Source organism: Leuresthes tenuis, unplaced genomic scaffold, assembly GCF_036924035.1.
Source record: "Leuresthes tenuis unplaced genomic scaffold, fLeuTen1.0.hap1 SCAF_1, whole genome shotgun sequence".
Lineage (NCBI taxonomy): Eukaryota > Metazoa > Chordata > Actinopteri > Atheriniformes > Atherinopsidae > Leuresthes > Leuresthes tenuis.
Window position 1 is genome coordinate 37,850,576 of NW_027325355.1, and position 5,489 is coordinate 37,856,064.

At 42.4% G+C, this 5,489-nt stretch overlaps 3 non-coding genes across 3 annotated transcripts; all 3 read right to left on the reverse strand.

Annotated features, from left to right (window-relative positions):
* Nucleotides 1–745: 745 nt before the first annotated feature.
* Nucleotides 746–819, reverse strand: trnat-agu (transfer RNA threonine (anticodon AGU)). Its single transcript has one exon. It is a non-coding gene; the product is annotated as a tRNA-Thr (tRNA).
* Nucleotides 820–1,124: 305 nt separating this feature from the next.
* On the reverse strand, nucleotides 1,125–1,198 carry trnat-ugu (transfer RNA threonine (anticodon UGU)). Its single transcript has one exon. It is a non-coding gene; the product is annotated as a tRNA-Thr (tRNA).
* A 1,564-nt stretch (nucleotides 1,199–2,762) lies between these two features.
* trnav-uac (transfer RNA valine (anticodon UAC)) lies at nucleotides 2,763–2,836 on the reverse strand. Its single transcript has one exon. It is a non-coding gene; the product is annotated as a tRNA-Val (tRNA).
* Between the last annotated feature and the right edge of the window lie 2,653 nt (nucleotides 2,837–5,489).

Here is a 5,489-nt window from a genome sequence, read left to right on the forward strand (position 1 = left end):
CAGTTTTATTTATATAGCGCCAAATTAAAACAATTGTCATCTTAAGGAACTTAAATAATATAGTCCAATTCAAGCCAGTTGGAATTCAATTCATTGTAATCATAATCCAATGAAATCCAATTAATTAATTTAAAAATAATCCAATTCATTCATATAGAGCCAATTCAAAAAACAATATCCTAGCTAAGGAAACCAACAGATTGCACCGAAACTTGTCTTCAGTCCAATCTCCCGTCCTGAGCCTGAGGCGACTGTGGAAAGGAACGACTCCCTTTTAACAGGAAGAAACCTCTGGCAGAACCAGAACCAGGAAGAAACCTCTGGCAGAACCAGAACCAGGAAGAAACCTCTGGCAGAACCAGAACCAGGAAGGGTGGCCATCCGCCTCCACCAGCTGGGGTTTGAGAAGACAGAAAAGAGGGAAAAGAGGGGGGAAAAACACCATAATACCATTCAAAGGATACCTGTTGGAACAGGGAAACACAAGTTAATATTTTAATTATAATAATATATAATATCATAATAAGTGTACACTTCAGGAAGTGAGCTCCAGAGCCTCTCCCAAAACTAACTCTGATTTCTAAAAACATTTTTATCAACTGTGACCAAAGAACAGACTCATAATAATCAGGATGCTCATAGAAAAGTCCATTAGTTGATGAAGAGGAGCAATGCAAAGCATTAAGTAGAACCATGATATAAACCCTTTTTTGTTGGCTACATCATAGATAACTCTATAAACCACAGGCACTGCTGGGATTTAAACCCAGGATCTCCTGTTTACTAGACAGGCACTTTGACCAGCTAAGCCACAGCGCCTTATCAATCAAAAAAACTGATGGAGGAATAGAGATCAGGAACTTGATCCTCTTCAGGAAGTGTTTTTTGTGATTTATTTCCGAAATTCATGTGATCTTTGCATAAAACAAAGCTTTTTGTTTTTAATATCATCTCTATATGTGAAGCTAGTTGGATTAAATCTCAGTTCAATCTTCTGTACTTCAAGAATAGTTAAAGCCATGAGTCAAAATGTGTCCAAATACAGAGCGTTTTGGGAGTCCAGCACTCCTGAAGCATTGGCATCAGCAGCTCTGGCACCATGTTAATGTTTATCATTAAGCTAAAGGCACTGCTGGGATTTGAACCCAGGATCTCCTGTTAACAAGACAGGCACTTTGACCAGCTAAGCCACAGCGCCTTATCAATCAAAAAAACTGATGGAGGAATAGAGAGTAGGAAGTTGATCAACTTCAGGAAGTGGTTTTTGTGGTTCTGTACTTCAAGAATAGCTAAAGCTATGAGGAGAAGTGCCTCCAATTGGTTCAAAACTTCATCATATCTTGCCGATTCTCTAGGGTTTTGAACTCAGATCCTCCTGTTCATGAGGAAGGCACTTCACCAGTTAAAGTCCGATCTCATGAAGCGGTGTACTTATTACACGCCAAGTTATTTACCATGTTTTTACAAGGCTTTTTTGCACGTTTGCATGTTATTTTCCGCTATGTATTTCGAGGAAATAACGTTCTGCCCTGAGCTTTACTCTAACTCTGAGTATTTCATGGTTTGTACATTGATTTTGATGGTTTGTAGTGTATCAGGAGGATACCCTCCACCGTACTGTAGCTTAACCATTTGACATGTTATGTAAACGGCGTAAAGTTACACTCTGAAGGCCTAAAATAGGAATAAATGACATGAGCTGTCACCTTATCATGGTGGGGGAGTTTGCGTGCCCCAATGAGTCTTGGAGCTATGTTGCCCAGGGCTTCAAGCCCCTGGTAGGGTCACCCAAGGCAAACAGATCCTAGATGAGGGACCAGACAAAGAACAGCTCAAAAGACTCCTTATGATGAGCAAGAAATTTGGACCTCGTGATCCCTTGCCCGGATATGGGATACCGGGGCCTCCCACCGGAGCCAGGCCCGGGGATGGGGCCCGGCAGCGGGCGCCTGGTGGCCGGGCCTGTGCCCATGGGGCTCGGTCGGGCATAGCCCGAAATCATGACGTGGGTCCCCCTTCCGACGGGCTCACCACCCGTGGGAGGGGCCAAGGGGGTCGGGTGCTATGTGAGCTGGGTAGCAGCCGAAGGTGGAGGCCTTGGCGGTCTGATCCTCGGCTACTGAAGCTAGCTCTTGGGACGTGGAATGTCACCTCTCTGTTGGGGAAGGAGCCGGAGCTGGTGCGCGAGGCTGAGCGGTTCCGGCTACATATAGTCGGACTCACCTCGACGCACGGCTTGGGCTCTGGAACCATTCCTCTTGAGAGGGGTTGGACTCTCTTCCACTCTGCAGTTGCCCGTGGTGAGAGGCACAGAGCAGGTGTGGGCATACTTATTGCCCCCCGGCTGTGTGCCAGTACATTGGGGTTTACCCCAGTGAACGAGAGGGTAGCCTCCCTCTGCCTTCGGGTGGCAGGACGGGTCCTGACTGTTGTTTGTACCTATGCGCCAAACAGCAGTTCAGAGTACCCACCCTTTTTGGAGTCTCTGGGGGAGACACTGGACAATAGTTTGTACATTAATTTTGATGGTTTGTAGTGTGAAAGGAGGATACCCTCCACCGTACTGTAGCTTAACCATTTGACATGTTATGTAAACGGCGTAAAGTTACACTCCGAAGGCCTAAAATAGGAATAAATAACATGCTAAAAGCTGTGGGCTATTTATACGCACTTTTATAAAGAGGACCTGCGTCAAGCATTTAGGAGAACCCTGATGATAACCTATTTTACATGCCAATTCATAGTTATTTATGAAGGCCGACAGGCACTGCTGGGATTTAAACCCAGGATCTCCTCTTTGTAAGACAGGCACTTTGACCAGCTAAGCCACAGCGCCATATGATTCTGAAACAGACGGAAGAATAAAGAGCAGGAACTTGATCCTCTTCAGGAAGTGGTTTTTGTGGTTTTGTACTTCAAGAATAGTTAAAGCTACGAGTAAAAGTGCCTCCAAATACAGACTGTTTTGGAAGTCCAGCACTGCTGAAGCATTGGCATCAACAGCTCTGGCACCATGTTAACGTTTTTCATAAAACTTCAGGCACTGCTGGGATTTTAACTCAGGACGTAGACAGTCATTTTGACAATTCACAGCTCCACATTAAAAAAAGTGATGAAAGAGTAAAGGGTAGGAACTAGTTCCACTTCTGGAAGAGATTTTTGTGATTTATTTTCAGTGGTGTCCCCTGAGAAATTTCTCAGGGGGATAAAAGTATTGATGATGACTAAAGTGACCTGTTCAGTGAGTAAATTAATAAGTAGCAAGTTACAATTTTGTTTTGTTCTGGTAAACTCACTTTATCAACTACTCACCTAAGCACTAGATTACAAGATCAGGATTTTCCCTTTAGCTGCATTTGCCACATACTAGTAGGTAATCAGTTTACCTTCAAATACCTTTCACCGTGGAGAGAGATATCTGCTTCACCATTAATTAAGACAAGAACTCGATACAAGTTGAAAACATTAGTGTTTATTTACAGTTCTTGACTTTAGATTTGGGCTATACGGTGGTGTGCTGGTTAACCCTGTTTTCTCACAGCAAGAGGGTTCCTCGTTCAACTCATGGCTTTCTGTGTGGAGTTGGCATCTTCTCCCTGAGTTTGTGTGGATTCTCTCTGGTTACCCTGGCTTCCTCCCACCATCCAAAAACATGCACATTCAGTTAACTGGCATCTCTAAAATTATCCTTGGGATTGAGTGTGTGTGGTTTGTCTCTCTGTGGCCCTGTGATGGACTGGTGACCTGTCCAGGTTGTACCCTGCCTCTCACCTGATGGGATAGTCTCCTGCAGTTATAGAAAATGGATGGATGGACTTTATATTAGCATTGATTTTCAATTACAAATAGTTACAATTTCTGTTGTTAATCAAAGATACCAAACTATTTATACTGGTTTACATTAATTAAACTATTCAGTTGTTCTACTTGCCATGCTGACCTTGAAAAGGACTAGCGCGTGGTGGCTACGGTAGCTATCTTTACAGGTATGATGAAAGCACGTTACTGCGAGCCCTCCCGGAATACGTAGATTGCATTGTAATGTCAGAAATTAAAAAAAAAAAAAGAGCTGATTTTACATTACCATCAATGAGAGCAGCTGGAGCGATTTGAACACCTGAACACATGTCGTGGTTTTATACTAAACTCATGTGTGGAACATGTATTTGTTAGAGTTATGGATAAGGGCAGGTTTCTGATAGCATATAATACAAGTGATCTGGCCCACATCCACAGTGTCTGCTGGAGTAAAAGCTCAACTGTCGATCATCATCATCAGTGTGTAATTTTCTCTCATCTATTCTTCAGATATTTCTCAGATCACTGCAGTCACATGAGTAACTTTAGTTACATATATCCATAAAAAATATCATTTTCTAATTATGGCTCCCATCGGTTATGATGGCGCTAGTGTCTCAACTTTGTGTTGCTGACACTCATCACTTTAAATGTCAAATCTCTGCTGATGCATATTAAACAAACACTCTGAGATTCCAATATCAGCCGAAGAACTAATGCCGTTTGATCACGCTGGAAAAAACGCCACAGACGCCGAAGTAAGTGCAGCGATAAAAAACTGAAAGAACCATAGTCTTTTCCAACTTGAGTCGTGTTCACTTGAACGATAGTTTAACAGATAACACAGTCAGTCACCCAAACACTGTGTTCCCACACATTTGTTCCCCCAAGTAACTTTGGTAAGAAAGGAGCTAATGTGTTCAAATTCACAGGAATAGTTGAGTATCATGAGTGGAATAAATTACCAAAAACTAGAGATGATTGCTGTGATGGACTGGCGACCTGTCCAGGGTGTACCCCGCCTTTCGCTCGATGACTGCTGGGATAGGCTCCAGCCCACCCGCTACCCGATTAATGGATTGACGGTATAGAAAATGGATGGATGGATAGTGATGATTGCTTACACTTCGTCCAAGATATAGGGGGGAACATAATATTTCAGAGGGAGAAAAACAGGCTGGCTGAAATAATCTGTTCCCTCTTTAATGTGTTTAAACACACATTTGCTTTTATCGATTTATCTATTTTAAAGAAAGACCAATTATGTCCAAATATGTCACAGGGACAGTGTCTGAGGAGAGGAATACATGCAAGTAATTTCAACACTACATCTGCTAGAGCAGATGGCTTTCAGACACAAAGCACATTAACTGACATTAATGACTAAAAGTCATGGTAGCTACTAGAAATCTCTTTCATTTATCCAGTAATGTGTTACATTTTCCATTAGAAACGTGGTTTACAGGAATAACGTGGAAAACTTAAGTACTAGTAAGTTTTATTTTTTATGTCCAACAGACCGAGCTTCCAGCCTTTTATATCAGCAATGAGAAGAAATGGAAATGGAGATGAAAAAAGTATGGAATTGGAAAGACTACAATGCAAGACTACTAAACTGAAATGATGTTGTTTGGGACAACTTCAATATGACTCAGACTCAGAGTATCCATCTGGGACCTCTGGAACCCGCT